The sequence below is a fragment of the Channa argus genome, chromosome 10 (genome assembly GCF_033026475.1).
Source record: "Channa argus isolate prfri chromosome 10, Channa argus male v1.0, whole genome shotgun sequence".
Classification (NCBI taxonomy): Eukaryota; Metazoa; Chordata; class Actinopteri; order Anabantiformes; family Channidae; genus Channa; species Channa argus.
Genome location: NC_090206.1, coordinates 21,043,402 through 21,061,235, shown reverse-complemented (window position 1 = coordinate 21,061,235; position 17,834 = coordinate 21,043,402). Strand labels below are relative to the sequence as shown.

General features: G+C 37.8%; 1 protein-coding gene across 3 annotated transcripts in view; it reads left to right on the top strand.

Annotated features, from left to right (window-relative positions):
* The window catches only part of lingo2 (leucine rich repeat and Ig domain containing 2), a 197,884-nt gene that overhangs the window by 25,561 nt on the left and 154,489 nt on the right, over positions 1–17,834 (top strand). For 2 of the 3 annotated variants that reach the window (XM_067519408.1, XM_067519409.1), the window contains exon 2: positions 12,710–12,782. The exons of the other annotated variant lie outside the window; for it this stretch is intronic. The gene's annotated coding sequence lies outside the window, so the exon portion shown is untranslated. The remainder of the gene's footprint in view (positions 1–12,709; positions 12,783–17,834) is intronic. 3 annotated transcript variants of the gene reach the window in all.

The window sequence follows — 17,834 nt, the reverse complement described above, 5'->3', positions numbered from 1 at the left end:
TACTCTGTTATGCAGTGACATTTAAAATGTCTCCAGTAAGGTTGGAACGGAATATCACTATGCAACAAGGTACAGTCTGTGATGATACTAAACTTGGAAAGTGTTGCACATTAGCGGTGATTCAACGCAGCCTGACAGTAGGGGAACATAGCTGATTTTACATGTATTATAAATTAGAGACCAATTTGTTAAAACTTGTGATAACTCTAATGATAAAGCAGTTTAGGTTTAGTTTAGGAAATACATTTTACATTAAATCATGCAATATGTAATTATTTCATCATATGTCTAGAGTCTCTAATTGTAATTACTCTAGTTACAGCAATAATAACAACTGGCAGATTTTCACAGCCTATATGTGGTAAACTGTCTGCACTTTTATAACAATTTTCCACCTATTGTACTCAAAGTGCTTTACACTGCTTCTCATTCACCCATTCCCACTCACAATCTCACACTGACACACCGATGGGGAAGCTGCTATGCAGCTGGCCTACACTCGACGGGAGCAGCTAAGTATTGGTTCAGTGTCTTGTTGCAGGAGGTAGGAGTCATTTTCTTTGTAGTTTGTTTAAAAAAAAAATTATTGAGCACTAATGAACACCCTCTCCTTAATTGTCAGGAAGGCATTTAAAAATAAACAATGCTTGTTCACCAGTATTACACTAGCTAAAGGCTTTCTAACTTCAAAAGCCTAGAGGTCTCATAATCTATGCTCTGTTACTTATTAATATCCTGTTGGCTCAGGGACTGCATCCTTAAGATTGAATTTAATTAATTGCAAACTACCTTCAAGTTAAATTCCTTATTTAAATTTCCTTAATTTTAAAATCTTATTACGTGACATTTTATATGAGTCATGCCATTTTTGTTTTGTGCTGCATTTTTTTTTTAATCCTTGAGGCCAAAGTTATTAATGCTCTATTACTTAAAGAGGTACATAATCTTGATACATAAGTTTGATTTAGTTGGAAACATTGAAACAAATATCCTCACCAAGAACATTTTTCATATGTATAGTACAACACCGTCAGGGTATGTGGACTTGGTGGCTTACCCTGCCTCAGCCTACAAATGAATTGTCAAAGATGTGGTGTTTTGGCATTGGTGTCTGTTTAACCTCGACATTAGTCAGAGTTCAGTGTTTGAGTCTATGTGTGACTTATTTCATTTGACGTGCATGATGTGCCTAGTCTCTTGGCCCTGTTCTTAATTTTCTTTGTCCTTTATTTCTTATTCTATGCTTCTTAGATGATCAGACTTGGTTTCTGTCTCTATATATTTGGGTTGAGTGTAGTTTAGGTCCAGCCCTTTGTCTTGGGTCCCATTGAACCGTTGTTTTTTTTTTTTTAAATTAACTTTTGGGAGCAGGTAGGGTAGGTTTTTTGTTCTTCTGGTCAGGTTAAAAGTTTTAGACACCAGACAACCTCTGCATTAGTTCCTTCATTTGACCTGGAAAGTCCTGCTTGCACTATAGTACTCTGACCGTTTTATGTCCTCGAGTCAAAAGGGTTGTTCTAGCTTATCTGAATTGGTTTGTCCTTGAAACCTATTTCTTTGAGGCATCACCTCTGCCATAGAATTAGTTAAACTTCAAGCTATGTTAATTTAGTGATCCTTCCCGTATGGAAAGGTAGAGTCCATGAGGGAGGGGGTGTATTCCACTGCCGCTGAGGCTTTTTTTTTTTTTTCCTGAGTAGAGCGTAGAGGGTTTGGCAGCTGAGGGCTAATTGCAGAAGTTCAGGGTCATGGCCCATTCAACACAGTCAGGATCTGAGATAAACTGATCAGTTGTAACTTAAAAAAAAAAGGTCCTTGTCGTTTTATGGTAATTGACATGGAATTTGTATTGCTTGCCCCTTGAATAATGGATTTCATTCTGAAATGTATGAGTGCTTGTTTACATCCTTCAGCCTTCTGAGCTCATGCCTTTCCTTTTATGATGTGTTTTGTCTCCTGTTATTACTTTGTCAACTTGTGGTCTGCCCTAGTCATTCATTTGTTGCCACATGTGTTTGGAAATATTGACCATTACACATGAAATTTGATTAGACATCCACTGCATAACCTCATTTAGGCATTAAGAGCCTTTATTATCCAATCAACAGTGAAATGGCCTTCTCTGAGGCTCTGTCTAACATCCTGTACACTCACATGGGAGTTTGAAAAAGAAGGCTACACTAATTTAATAAATTCTAACAGAACCATAAGGGCAGTTGAAACTTCTGTCGGAAAGAAATGGATATAATTATTAGAATTTGGGTTAAACCGAAGAAACCACTAGACTCTCGCTGCCTCGCTGTTATTGAAGTTGTTCCTTCAAATGAAATGTTTACAGACTGTACTTCAGTATACAGTGTATAGCACCTTACCATGACAGCTATATTAGCCTTTTCAGCATTAATTTGTTTGCAAGCTCAAAATTAGTACATGCATATTTAACGCGTGATTGTGCTTATAGTTTTCCAACCTTTCTAATGCGCAACCCAATTACACAAACACACACATACATACATATATATATATATGTGTGTGTATGGATATATATTATGTAATAATATATAATAAATAAATAAATAAGAAGATGCTGGCTAAAACATACTATTTATTTATATACATATTTATTGTTTGCATTTGTGCCTACTATGACCTGACACAGATGTGTGAACTTGAATTAATTTTAACAACACAATGTTTACAGCAAACACAGTTGACTGGCAGCATAGTTTGGACTGCTCTAATGGTGATCCTATGCCAACCAGTGCATGAAAACACCATGGGAAATTAAGTGCATGATAGATAGATATAAATCTCTATTTAAAAATGTTGTTTAATTGAATAAAAATGTACAGTGATGAGTGTTAACATTAATTTGAAACCATTTAAACAGTGTAGATTCATGCACAACAATGCAGGAATAATGTCCTTCTGTGCCAAAAATGTATGGAGAAATGTTGATTCCCTAAAACTTTAGCAGATTCTCCACATCATTATTAATATTCTTGTAGGGCTGTGTTACATACATTTTCACCGAGGGAGTCTCAGGGGAACTGTTTGCCATATTTTTTGCAGTATGGGATCACTGATGTTTTCATGCACATAAGTTACTCAGAGAAGGTTACTCGGTTTAATACATGCAGCAGATGACTAATGTGATTTCTCCTCTACCTTGCACCTATTTTAGCAGCATGACTCACAGATTGTAACTGTATGGTGACAGAAGATGCTGCTCCCTGACTTTTTGTCTTTTTTTTTTTTCTGCTGTGTGTGCGTGTGTGTGTGTGGGGGGGGCAGTCTGCGCTGTGTGTCAGCGCAGACTGACAGTACAACGATAGAAAGACAATCAGCCAGACACCATGGTGGTTATTTTTTACACCGTGAATTTTTTTTTTTTTACAAAGGTGACTTATTTTGACTTATAGGACGTCTTGTGTTAGTTTTTTTTCTTTCAGATGTAGTCAGACTTTGGTTTAAATACAAGGATGTATTGCTCCATGTTTTTCTTTCATTCAGTCAGTCCACTCCACTGAACTCTTTGTCCAGAACATGTGCTCTTATGAAAAGTTGTTTAGAAAACTGGTTAGTTTCTACAGTAAATGACAGAAATCGGCAAATCACGCTACTCTAATTCCTCTATTCCTAATAAGAAAACTGGGATCAAAAATCTGAAATAGTCATTAAATGTTGAGTTTTAGGTCTGAGGATATGTTCCTTAAACTTTATTAAAGACCCCTTTTATGCAGGAGCATATCACCAGGACAGGTATCACACATTGCCTTGAATATTCAGATACTTTTATGGTAAGTGTAATTAGACCCTTTAAAGTGCTGTGAGCCATGAACGGTTATTATATAACACTGTTACCTTTTTTTTCTGAATAGGACACATTTTAAGCGTTCCTCGAATTATCTGAGAATAGAGAGGCTGGTTCCGAGAAAGTCTTGGTTCCCCAGGAATAATGCCATTAGACTGTCCATCAACAACTTTAGCCAATGAATAATATGGAGTTATGAACTTTAGTCTCATGCTGTATTTATGTAATAAATATCCTGGGTAAATGCTTAAATAACTAGGCTGGTATGAAGAGAATTGTTGACTTTATTTGACAGTTATTCTGGTTTACTTTAAACAGTGCTTCAAAAGTGTTGATTTATGGAATAATGTGGACATTTATGAATATATTTTTAAATTTTTTTAAAATTTGTTTTTCCCAAATATTGTTTTCTATGGTTTGACCTAAACATTTCCGTGTATCAGTTTATCTGTCTATAATGTAAATCTATCTATACTCTATAAATTATGTACAAAAAATATACTTAAATATACTAATATAAAAGAAATGTTAATATATTAATAATGTGATAATTTCAAATATAGTATTGTCTCCATTTTCTTTTCTATAAGAAAATAAATTCCTACAAATTATTAAAATGAAAACCTTCATAAAAGCAAATTGGGAAATACAATAATTTACAGTGTACATATGAATATTATGATTATACCCTCTGCTGTGTTGTTCATTAATATTACAATGGCAGTATTGCTGTTTTAATGCAGGCATTATCTCCCCTAACACATAGTCTAAATGAGCATCATTTACCATGCATTCATTTCAGGGGCTAGAAGAAATTGATTTCAAATGCAAACATTACACTGTTCTCCACTGTTTGTCTCTCTGGCCACCAGAATTTCAATCATGGATACAACCCCTGAAGTACTAAAACCAATACTTGTTAGTTGTGTAAACAGTATTACAGTAAGAGTCATAAATTTTCCTTTGAGCTGTAATGCAGAAATACAGAATTGTGTATTTCTGAGGGAATGCTTTTCCATTAGCCTTTATTACACATTTTCTCCAATCGTATCTGTCTGGCTTGACACAGTAGCCCATACTGTAGATGGAAACTCAACAAAAACAAATTTAAACATGACACGCATTTCAAAAAATACAACAACAGAAAACACAAGAACAGAAGAGAAGAACCAAAATGTCCCCAAACACCAATCTTTCAGATTAGGTAAAGGTAGGCACAACGCTGCTCGCTACAAACTACATAAACTAATGACTGCTTCTGTTCAATTTGGAGCAAACTTTGTTGTCCCTGTCTTTTTCAAAATTGTTCAGATAAATTTATTTTCTGAAAGGACATTGTGTGTTTGAAATGTAGTTGTGTTTTCTCTTTTGGTGTTTTGTCTTCATAAATGTCAGCAGTTTCCAAAATGTTGTTTTGTTAACTGAAATGTCTCTGGTGCTGTTGTATTCTTCACAGAAACTGCACCTTTGTAATGCACATTAATGATTGTTGCATTTTTTTCCCCCTAATTTCCTTATATGACACACTGATCCAGACCTGACTGAAACCCTTCTTGACCTCCTGTGTGCTAGGATGTATGAGAAAGATTATACTGGATACAACCATTTTCCTTCAGCAGTGTATAGATCTCTCCAGCATCTACTATAGCATTTAAAAAATAATCTGTCTGAATCCTGTGTTCTCTGGGTTGTGTAAAGCCTTTGTTCTGTGGCCTACATACTGATTCCATCTCCCAAAAGTACACTGCAAAGGTCCCAGTGGGAAATGTGACAGTTTGTAAACCTGCTCCAGTTATTTTATTTAACAACTATTATCTCAATCATTTACATTTCATTTACATTTACATTTAGTCATTTAGCAGACGCTTTTATCCAAAGCGACTTACAAGTGAGGTAAAAGGCAAGCAAAAATCTAAGTCAAGGAGAAAACATCAAAGCAAGGTCCTATCAGAAAAGTGTTCACAGTTCACGAGATACAAGTGCAAGAGAGCAGAGTTTTTTTTTTTTTATATTAAAGATTTAAGTGCATAGGAAGATGCGGAAGAGTTCAGTTTTCAGCAGTTTTTTGAATATTGGGAGAGAATCAGCTGAGCGTGCAGCGTTTGGTAGCTCGTTCCACCATCGTGGGATCATTGCACTGAACAGTTTTGCTTGGTGTCTTCTATGCGGTGCTGGGACCACCAGACGTCGTTCTTTGGCAGACCGCAGCGGGCGAGAAGGATTGTAGACTTGAATGAGTGAGTTGAGGTAAGCGGGAGCTGTCGAGTTAACAACCCTGTAAGCAAGAGACAGAGCTTTGAACCTGATGCGAGCAGCAACAGGAAGCCAGTGTAGAGATCTGAAAAGTGGTGTGACATGGGTCTTGTTTGGCTGATTAAAAATTAGGCGAGCTGCCGCATTTTGGATCATCTGCAAGGGTTTGATTGTGGATATCGGTAACCCCATCAACAACGCGTTGCAGTAATCAAGACGGGATGTGACCAGCGCCTGTACAATGAGTTGGGTTGTATATTCCGTGATGTAGGGTCTGATCTTCCTGATGTTGTAAAGAGCAAATCTGCAAGCCCTAGAGACTGAGGAGATGTGGTCCTTAAAGCTCAGTTGGTCGTCGATGATGACCCCCAGATTTTTGGCCGAATTAGTGGGGACAATCACTGTAGATCCAATGTTGATGCTGATGTTGTGTTGCATCAAAGGTCTGGCTGGGAAGACAAGGACTTCAGTCTTAGAGAGGTTGAGTTGAAGGTGTCTCTCACTCATCCAGGCTGAGATGTCTGAGAGACAGGCAAAAATACGCGATGAGACAGTGGAGTCGTCCGGTGGAAAGGACAGGAAGAGCTGTGTGTCATCAGCGTAGCAGTGATAGGAAAGACCATGTGAGTGAATGATGGCACCTAGGGATGAAGTATAGATAGAAAAGAGGAGAGGACCAAGAACTGAGCCCTGCGGCACACCGGTAGAGAGGCTATGAGAGTTAGAAAGATGCCCCCTCCAAGATACCTTGAAGCTTCGTCCTGATAGGTAAGAACAAAGCCAGTCTAGAGCTGATCCAGAGATGCCCAAGTTTTGATTAGAGAGGAGGAGGGTGGATACGTCATCCTCAGTCAGAATTGCAAATGATGAGAGCAGTGCAGTGTTGGAAGATGTTAGATGGATGTCATCATCTGGAGGAGAGAACTGTGAGCTGATAGCTGCCACCTTGTTGGTAAAAAAGTTGGCAAAGTTGTCAGCAATGAGAGAGGTAGATGGCGGTGGTGAAGGTGGGTAGATGAGTGATTTAAAAGTGGAGAACAGCTTTCTGGTGTCCGTGGTGTTGCTGAGCTTCTCCTGGTAGTAGTTGATCTTTGCCCTGGTGACACTGTGAGAAAAAGGTCCAAGGAGATTCTGATACTCAGCAAGGGCAGATGGAGTCTTGGATTTGCGCCACTTCCTCTCAGCACTCCTGAGCGTGGTGCGTTGTTTACGGATCCCATCAGTGAGCCACGGATTAGAAGGTGAGAGACGGGCGGGTCTCGAAGACATAGGACAGAGACAATCCAGACATGATGAAAGTGTATTGCAAAGACTGTCTGTGGCTGCATCTGCATCGCAGATGGAGAGGTCCTGTGTTGGGGGCAGAGTTGCGGAGACCAGCGAGGAGAATCGATCCGGGTTGAGAGACCTGAGGTTGCGCCGGAATGTTACAAGTGTAGGAGGAGATTGCGAAGGTCTCGGGATAAGGACTGTGAGTTGAATGAAGAAATGATCCGATACATGCAGAGGAGTGACCAAGATGTTGTCTGTGGTGCAGTTCCGGGTGAGGATGAGGTCGAGGTTGTTGCCAGCTTTGTGGGTTGGAGGAGTGGAGACCAGACTCAGGTCAAATGTGTTTACAAGAGCAAACACATCAGCCGCCTTTGGTTTCTGTGGGTGAATGTTCAGGTCTCCCATGACGATGAGAGGAGTGCCATCTTCTGGGAAGTGGGACAGCAACATGTCCAGTTCATAGCAGAAGTTCCCCAGCTGGCCCGGTGGTCGATATATCACAATCACCATGACTGCAATCGGTGCTGTAATCCTAACGGCATGATATTCCAAGGTTGTCATCTCATTTACACAAATTAAGGACTTTTTTTTTTTATTAGTGCTTGGTAAAGGATACTATTATTATTATTATTATGTTGCAATGATCTCAAGTATTTGAGTCTACATTTCTGAACACGAGTTCAAGTTGTTGCCAACTTTTGCAAATTAAGAGCCACAGCATGAAGAAGCACAGCTTGTATCTATGTGATTGATTACTAACAGAAGACCAACTTGTACCCAGTTGTTTTATTTTTTTTAAATTTCATTTCCTGTTTGGAACAGATTGATAATATTTGAAAATACTAGAAGTGCTGAAATCTGGATGTAAAAAATAAATGGTTTCACAATTCAGTCATGTGCTATTCATGGGCTTGCCACAACATATTGGTGTTCTTTGGTTTCTATCTTTGTAAAAGAGCTTGTGTTTGCAAATAATTGAAATATTTAATATTTTCATAAAATTATTTCTATTTTTGGTTAGAAATCCACACAGACTTGCCTACTTGGAGGTACATACTGTAGTGTTTCCTTATTTGCTCTCTTTACATGTTCATGATGAAACTATTAGGAGTGTCTTTGAAATTGCCCTCAACTATAACTCCACCTTTTCATTGTCTTGGTAAACCGAGACAAACTGGGCCTTTTGATGTGTCTGTATGAGAGCAATGTAATGGAACTGTATTGCATTGTCTCAGCAGCAAATATTTGGCATGACGGAACACAATGCCAAGTCTAATGAAGGCTTCCTGCTTTCACTACTTTCAAAGCCGCTGCTGCTTTTTGTTTCCTAAGAGAGTTGCGGCTCTCCCTTTACAGAGCCAAATGGCTTTCAGGGCCATCAGTTATTTAGCAATTGCTGCCTTCAGGGAAGCCCTGAAAAATGATGATGATGAATGCAATCAGGGGACAGGAAATGTACATTCATAAATGTAATTTTGTTTGTAGTAGCTTTCATATCTCTAAGGTCCTGGAAAGCAAAGTAAGACTGACTGACTGACTCCCTGTCCATATTGATGCAAAACATGCCCAATCACAGAAAGCACTTTAATGAAGGCCTTTGAGTTTTTTTACTAGTTTGGGTATTACGAATATACATGCATGTTTTAAGAAAAGTTAAACATGCAGCCAAATAGAAACAACTTTGTTGTTTGCTCATAGTTCATACAAATACAATGAAGTTATATGTCTTTGATTGAGTCTTAAATAAAGTGTGGTTTGAAAACACAAAATGTCCTTTAAGAGAACTACTCCAAATATGGCATCGCTGAATAGCACGAGGGTCTTGATTGTACATTCTGTCATACCGTTTGCTGCCTTTCTAAAAGAAGGGAAGTAGCAGCATAAGAAGGTCAAGTTATAATTCAGCCATGTAGTTTGGAAAATCCAATATAAACTACATGTTGTGAATTGGTGTTAACACCTTTTGTCACAATGGCCCACCCATAAGTTAATCCACGTATGTTCCAGCGTTTAGCTTTCTCTGTTATTGAGATTTTTAGCACACTGTGTGCTGCAACTGTGCTAGATTTCACTACATTCTGAGCTACAGCTAATATTTCTTTTTTTTTTTTTTATTGTGTGAAGGGGGAGGCAGATGCAAATTACTGTAAATTTTCCCTACTGTCATTTCACAATTTTGTGAAATGCTGAGTAAATCCAGCAAGCACAACCTTCATCATTTAGCCTTTGATCAGTGACAGTAAAAAAGATAAAAGTGATTTCACAAAAATAGGTGGCATTTGCAAGTGGGTGGAATAGAATATAATGTCCTCAGACACGCAATGGAAAGTGTGATTTTACTTAACATATTTGGTTGCCAAAAGTAATGGAAACATGCCAGTGTAGCATTAGATCGTGTTAAGCATTATTGATACGTTTATCTAGAAATGAAAATCTGGTTATTTGTATAGAAGTGGTTTCAAAATCTGTTGTGTAGTTTTTAAAGCTTTTGTTACAGGCAGAGCTGTAGCTTTTTAGTCCACAACACTGACACGTGTGAAATAAACAACACAGCAGTAATTTTCCAAGCACAACAAACCTAGTTCTCATACACAGCACAGTATTAATGCAACAGGAGGTAGTTGAACAAAGGAATAGATTTCTGGAGTGTATTAAGAAAATCAAAATATTTGCAAGTTGCATGTGTTAGCAGCTTCCATAACACTTGCCAGCTTGCACTAAGATTGTCATCCTGATGTTCACCAAGAGGACTTCTCATTGCATTAATGGGAAAGGTGATCAGCAGTTAATATAATGACGCAACAGGGAGAGTGAGAGACTGTGTGTGTGTGTGTGTGTGTGTGTGTGTGTGTGCTTGTGTGCATAGATGTATCGGCACACACAATCCATCATGTGACCCCCAGTGGTAATTTAGCAGTTCTCAGCAGCTTGTCTTCAGGAAAAAGTTAATAAGGGCAGTGTGTTGCGCTTGCAGTGTTTAACTGTGTATGTGTGTGCATGTTTGTGTTTCTCTGTGTGCATTTGGCAGCATTACATTTCATAGCGAGGGCTCTGCTGACCTTGGCAGACTCGAGATTTCATCCTAGTGGTATCTCATCCCTCTCTTCTCCATCTCCTCGCTCTCTCACCCCTGCTCCGCCCAAATCCCTTCCCAGGACACTATTATTCTTTTCCCTTTGTGAAAGAGCCACAGTGATTCAACAGATCCAGAAAAAAAGGTGGCAGCTTCTGTTTTTTCTTTCTTTTTTTTTACCTGAATAATTGATGTGATTTAAATTGACAGTTTTGACTGAGTTTAGATGTTTAAGAATGTACAGACTACAGCTAATGGTTGATGCAGTCACTAAGGCTTTTAAAAAACAAACACAAATTTCAGTGTCTGTTTGACTTTTCCTGCCATCCTCATTTCTGCTGGCTCATACCTTTCAAGATAAATCATGCCAGTGACTCTCATTATTTTATAACATTGCTGTCAGATGCAGTGAATGGCAGATTGAGGTTTATCTGTACTTGTTATTTTTCTCTTCACTCCAAACACAATTTCATCAAATATAATAGACGTGTTATAGCGAAGAAAACACACGTTTAATTTAGAATGTGAATGTTAAGTACCAAGCAAAAAAGCATACAAACCATCAGCCACATCATTGTTAGATTTATATAAAAAAGCATTTTTACTGATAAAAACATTAATATACCCTGTGAAATGTTTAAGTTTAAATACTGAAGATAAGGAAAGTTTTAAATGCTGCTGTACAGAGCCACATTTCGTTTGGTGCGACTGCTTGACAGCTGAAGAAGCAAGAGTACTGCTTCTTGACTACCTAAAGGAAAAACAACTGGCAAAGCAATACAGATGCAATGACAACAAGTGCTTTTGGTGTTTGTAAAATGCCTGACAGACACGCGTAACACAATGTGTTTAAAAAAAAAAAACAATAGTAAAGGAGTAAAGTCACATTAAAAAAAACACAGTAAGGACATATGGTTTTGTTGTAAAGTGGATTGATGGTTCCAGATGTGGAGGAGAAATGTGGAGAGAATTTAGCTCATTGGTAACTGGCTGACTGTAAGTGTCATTCACTGAAAGCAGTACCAATCCCACGCAGGGCTGGTGGGTTTGAAAGTGATTGGAGTATTAATATTAATATTAGAACGGTATTATATTAGTAATATACAGGGTCTTTGCATTTTGGCAGTAGTAGGTGGTAGTAGTGATTTTCATAGATCCGGCCATCCTTCTGATGGATTCATGCATCTTGCTTGTTTCATCCTGGATAGTGGCCCTGACGCTCACTTATCTTCAGTTTTCTTCCTGACGCTTAGTGCACAGTCCCAGGAATCTTGGGACTTGGGGGGGATTTGGGGTGAAACCCTCCATGCATTGTAACGAGCTTCCTTGTCTTGATGTCAGGGCGTAGGTTTTAATCGCCCCAACTTTGTTCTTCCCATTCAGCTGATTTCCTTGGGACCTTGTCATGGTTACCATTTGCCTGTAGGATCCCAAGGTATTGTAGCTATTCTTTACATCTGCTATCTTGTCTTCTGGTAGTACAATCCTCTCAGTTCTGACTACCTTTCCTCTCCTTGTTACCATCCAACACACTTATCCAGTCAGAATGACATTCCAATGTCCTGGGTGTATATCCTGGTGTTATGCAGTAGTGAGTTGATGTCTCGTTCACTCCTGGCATACAGCTTGGTTACTTGTATAGTAGCATTCCAATAGCTCCCTATTCTCAGCTCTTGACCATGATGTGTGTGTGTGTCTGTATATTATAGAATAAAAATATAATATTTAATAGTGAATCCTGGTGCCATCTCTTCTCCAGGTAAGATGACATCAGACCAGCACACCAGAGTAGCACTTTTAATAGATCGGACTACAAAGAGTAGCCTTCACTATCATTGAACATTATCTTTTTCTTACTTGGACCACTTTTGGTAGGTCCTAACCACAGCAGACCAAGAAAATTCCGAAAGAGCTGCAATTCTGGAGCTGCTGTAGACATCACAGAATCAAACAAATCCTTAGTTATGCCTGTTGTTTTCTGCCCTAAACACATCAACCTCAGAGACAGAATGTGCACTTGCTGCCATAATACTGTATATCCCAACTACATCCAGGTGCCTCTTGCTGTTCGGTGTTTATAATGTCTAGGATTTACATAATGTAGATTTCAGACTTTACATAGCAGACTTTCAGCATCCACCTGATGTTCTTATCCAGTGTGATACAAAGTACATTTAGTTGTCAACACAAGCTTCCTGCATACTGACATTTGAAATGCCTCTGATGTGTCTGTCATATGGAATAATATGTCAGCATACTATGTGTCTTTACATAAGTCTTTCCTTTTCATGTTTCAGACTGAATTTCTGTAGGCACCTATCTGCTCTCCTGGTGTAAAGCAGACATGTTCCTTGCCTCTGTTCCAATATGGTAAGTAAACCTTCTTTGTCTCTATTAGCATGAATAAATGTGTTCCCCAGGGAATACAGCAGGGCTTCATGCATGACTTGTTAAAGATTCTGGTAACCCTGTATTGTCTATGAATATTCTTAGGGCTAAGAATAGACACAGGTCAAGGATTCCTAGACGTTACCTGCATAAGAGAGAAGCTTGTGAAACATTGTGAAAATATTTCCTTTTGAGTTAGGGAAGTGGAGGTGGTAACTTGACTCATTTGTCCTTCCTCCTTTTTCATCAATACATACTTTACGATGAAGAGAGGGTATTGAAGGATACAGTGACATGGTTGTGATAGCTTCTGGCAGTCTAGCATTATGTCAGATTCAGTCGTTATATACAAGTGCACCCGCAGATGCATTAATGGCAGGTGAAGCTGTGGTTGCCTTTTTAAAATAGGCCACCAGGAAACACTATTATTTTCACATCCGTTTGAGTTTCCTGAAGTCAGAACAGAATAAAAAATTGCTTTGTCATCTCAGCATTGTTAAAAAAAAAGACAATTGAGGCCCCTACGTGTTACTGTTTTTAATCTAAGTTATTTGGGTCAGCAGTACTTCAGTCATTCTGTGGTAGTAATATTCTTGTAGTAGTAGGATCTCTGATTCTTCAAACATATCAGTAGCTTGTAGGACCATTTTTGTAGAATCGTTTTATATTATTAATTATAGATTTGTTAATGCAATTTTGTTTTCCCATACACTGCTGTACACAGATACTGTTACAAAACGGCCCTAAAATGTAGGCACCAACACACACAAATTCAACGTCATGAAAGCCAATGCTCTTATACAGACCCCTGGTGTTGTGCCTAACATGTTAGGATCAGCTCCTAGTTCCATGCTAACTACTGCTCAGTGGAATGGAAAGCAGTCAAGCACGATAGACACTTACTGTGGGTCTCTTGTTACTTTTTTCTCAGTTTTTACACAATTTAAAATACGTTCATACCGTTTTTATTAACGACATTAGCAGGTTGTTTCCTTTTAAGAGCCATTATAACTAATCAAAGGCAGGCAGATTTCCCAGAGAATTTGATTATACTTGCAGTGGTGGGTGACTGGAAAGGGGGTTTTCCTCAATGTAGATCCTACAAGTATTATTGATTGTATGCTATTTGTTTGTATATACATTCTACCAGCCATCTGACTTTGGCACACCTTTACTTTATTGATCAATGGCTACTTGCTTGAAGTAGGCTACTAAAGGTCCTTTACATGATCTGAGCATTTAAAGCAGACAAATCTGAAGAGAGAAAAGGTCTCATTCTGCTTTGAGAGTTTTTAGACTGGAAAGTAGTTGTCAATCGATATGAGTTTGTCAATGGCCGATGTTGAGAGAGCTGGGAGGCAGATATGTAAGCAATATGCTAAGCACAGAACCCATTTCTGGATGGCACAGTTGAAAAGCAGTATCTTCCACCCTTTCACTCTAATACTATTTTGAACAATCGGAACTTTGCCACCTTTGTGAAGTGAGGATTTATTGAGAGTACGTTGGATTACATTGACTTAGTTTAAGCAGTTGTCCCTAATAAAGTGACATTTGAGTAAACATTAATATCAATGCATTCATAATACATACAGATGATGATTCATTTCTGCATCATAGAGTACACACAACACAATAGAGTTAATAGATCCATTAAACATACATAAAAACACATTTTTTACGGATATTATGTTATGTTATACTATGTAAATTTTTATTTTTTTTTAAACTCCATAAAAAAAGAATTCCTCCTACTGATGGAAAACCATAACAATATGTTCGGGTCCGATAATCTCACACATTGCTCACTTCATGCACCCAAACAATTTTTATAAAAACATTCCACCAGTTTTCTGTAACGCGTAACTCTGTGTTTAGTCTCGCTGGAGATTACAGAAACTCTATATACTGTAGGTTGTTCCAATACATACACTGCCTTTGGTCTTTTGATACATGTGTGTTATTTGAACTGTAAACTGTTGCACCCAGAAGGTTTTTTTAACCAGTTCATAAGCATGTAGCATTTTACAAAGCGATGACTTATTTAGGTCAAATTAACAGATGGGGACAAGCATACATAAATCTATGGTAACACATTTGTACGCCTGAAAAATGCTTCAGATCTGTTTTCAAACGGTAATAACTTTTATGCTAGATGTCTTTGGCTCGACAGTGACAATCTGAAGAAAGATAATTCCTCAAGTTGATACATGGAGGACAGAAATGGCACAGATCCTAGGTTGATGGATCCACCAAGTTGCTCATACGTCTGAAAGCAGCATGCTGAATCATGTATAATCTTTATGTAGCCACTGAGAAATTGTGAGTTTGCTTCCAGAACTTCAAATTATAGCCCATGTGTATCTATTCATTTTTAACTTTTTTTTTAAGCCTTTCTAAAATGATCTCATGCTGGTATTGACCAATCTTCTTGGCTGGCAGGGTTAAGAATGTAGATGCCATCTTAATTTCTGTCAACCTGGTGACATACATGAGAAATAATAATATATTGGAATAAAATGGCAAATAAAGCAACTAAATAATGGCCACAAAGAAAAGGCATCAACAAAGCTCCGTGTGGTGGTGGTTTTACTGCAATATCTAGTGATTTGTTTTGCTTGAAAGTTGTAGCCAAAAAATAAAATGGATGACTTACTGTGTTTTTTGCTTCTACTGAAAAGACGCACTTTACTATCTTGCAGCTGGTGCATTATCAGAATTTTGGAGTTTCATATCCTGTCTTTTCTACCTTGGACTTTTTCCTTGTGGAATATCTGAATGTGAATTGAATTTCTCGGTCTATAAAGAAGTACCGTCTTTTCAGGTCTGATACATTGCCACCTAAACTTGAAATTTACCTGATCGAGTAGATTGAAGATTTATTACTTTTTTTTTTAAACAGCAAAGGGAATCCAGTGGCGAATAGAAGCAATATGAGAGTATTTGTTTTGGAACTGTGGTTGCTCTGCTTACATCTCTCTGCCTCACTTTAATCAATACTTTGTCATGGTTGAGAATAAATGCCTATACTTCAGCAACTGAGATAACATTTGTAATGCAGTTATAGATGAGCAAAATAAGCCATTTTAGGCGTTATGGTTGTTCACAAGCGTCCCTTCTGGGTGTCCTGGTCAGCTAGGGGACGATATCAACTGAACATGCAATCTCAACCTTCGTGGTTCAAATCTGCTACAGGACTTTTGTTGACTGTTATTTCCACCCTATTCCCTTCATTTCCCATACATTGCATACCTTGTAAATACATAAAGATGCCCTAATCCGCATTTCAAAAAAAATTTTCCCTGTGAACAATGTAAATCTTTCTTTTATTAAAAAAAAATGCACTTCAAAACATTTGTAAGTTTCAAACTTTATGGCAATTACTTGGAGAAACTTCAAATGTATTTATATTACCCTGACTTAAAAGCAGGAGCTCTAAGCCCTGAAGCTAAGAGGTATTTTTCTCCCTTTTCCTTAATTGTTAATCCTTTTTAATAAATATTATATATATATATATATATATATATATATATATATATATATATATATATATATATATATAAATGCAGCATAAAAAACACCTGCACTGTAGTGTTTGGGAAACACTACACTAAAATGCAATGGGGTGAAATTAGGGAGTAGGAAATTTAGACAAAGTTTTAAGTATAAGTTGAAAAGTATATAGTGGTAGGTGTCGAAAGTTGCTACAGCATTGAATTTGAATAATATAATGCATATTGTTGATTCTCCCCTTACACACAGCTGTATTTGAGTACAGGAGAGAAGGCAGAACCACTGACTTATGTTTCTACAGTTACGTTGATGACAAAGGCACATTAAATATACAAGATGTAAACCCTTTTAATTTTTATACCAACATCCTGTTGCAGTGACTGTCTCCCAAGGCGTTGGATTTCTCAAATTGCCACCACTCCATATTGTGATTGCATGCTCGGCTATTAATAGCCTACCATATGCAAATTACTAACGTTTGGAAAAATTGTTAACAACGTGAACATAGACACCCTTTTCTCTTATTTCTTGATTGGCAATTGATAGTTACTGTTAATCGGTGAAAGTAGCTTTACTCCTTAGTTTATTGAGACATTTTAAAGGATAAAACTTTAAGCAACACCTGCAGATTATTGAACATGTTTATTATTAGACCAACATATTAGCCTGGGTCTAATAATAAGCATTGCTAGATGTGTCTGATCTTTTAAGTGTGCTTTTCCACATCAATGCATCTTGACAGTAGGTGAAGTCGTGCCAGAATGTTCCTGCTTCAGTCTGACAAAACACCAAATTGCCACGTCTCTATTGATTGTATTCGGTGTGTGTGTGTGTGTGTGTGTGTGTGTGTCAGTTCAGGAAGCCGTACACTCTTTTCTCAAGGAAAGAGACACTAACAAACAAGGTAGCTGCAGTGTAGTGTCTAGTCATAGATTCTTTTTTATATTTCCCTCATAGGAGGCCTAACCAGAAGAAGTGCCGAACTTTGCATAACGATCTCGATTAAAAAGTACAGTATAAAAACTTCTTCTGTTTTGTTTAATGTCATTATTTTAGAAGCAAACTACCTTTGAGCTTCTGTTGTAATAATGTCAAAAGCTGTCAGTTCGATGAGTTGGCTCAGATTCAAATGCTTGTGCAGGTGAAGAACATTAGAAAAACATTACATGTATCCAGTGGTTTCTGTTGTGATGAATGATCACCTCCCCAAATGTGGCTCTAATTTAATCACAAAATTGGTTTTGCTTCTGAAGTATGTCAGGTAAGTGTTTGGAGATTAAAGCATCTTTGGATTAAGGTGATCATATCATATCGTGTGGGGTTGACTGTAGCTCAGGAGGTAGAGAGGTTGTCAAACATTCTTGGGTTTAGCAGTTCACCCATTTATTAAAACAAATTGGCCTGCCGAAGCCTACCGATTGGTACGTTTCCTTGGTACATCTTTAAAAATAAAGTGATAATAGATAAATGTCCCTTGTATCTTTAGAATTTGATCCCCTGGAGCTTATATTCGTATTTTAA